This window comes from Oryzias melastigma, unplaced genomic scaffold (assembly GCF_002922805.2).
Source record: "Oryzias melastigma strain HK-1 unplaced genomic scaffold, ASM292280v2 sc01673, whole genome shotgun sequence".
NCBI classification, from domain to species: domain Eukaryota; kingdom Metazoa; phylum Chordata; class Actinopteri; order Beloniformes; family Adrianichthyidae; genus Oryzias; species Oryzias melastigma.
Genome location: NW_023418253.1, coordinates 6121 through 6654, shown reverse-complemented (window position 1 = coordinate 6654; position 534 = coordinate 6121).

The following is a 534-nucleotide window of genomic DNA, read 5'->3' as shown; positions in this document are numbered from 1 at the left end:
AACTCTAGTTGGAAGATTTTATTAGACATTAAATTAATTTAGGGCTGCACGATAGTGCAGTGGTTAGTGCTCTCGCCTCACAATGAAATTTGTCGGACGAAAATGGTGAAAAACTAGAGGAAGGTGACAGAATTTAAAGACAGAAACAGGACCATCCAGCCCCCAACAGAACTTTGATGGAAGGGATTTGGAAAACACCTCAAAGGGCTGCGTGGCGGTGTAGTGGTTAGAACCCTCACCTCACAGTAACAAGGTCCTGGTTCAAATTCTGGTTAGGACCTTTCATGCATGTGTGGGTTTTCTGCGGCCACTCCGACCTCATTGGCGAATCTAAGTAAGTGTGAGTGTGTGCCAGGCTGGCAACAACTGTTCGCCCAACAGTAGCTGGATTGGCTCCAGCAACCCCATGATGACCCTAAAAAGGGATTCTAAGTACATTGGAATGAATGTATAATGACCAAAATTATAAATGTATTGCAATAAAAATTAAGTTTGTACAGTTAGAACTTTCATATTTTAACAACTATTGTGAAC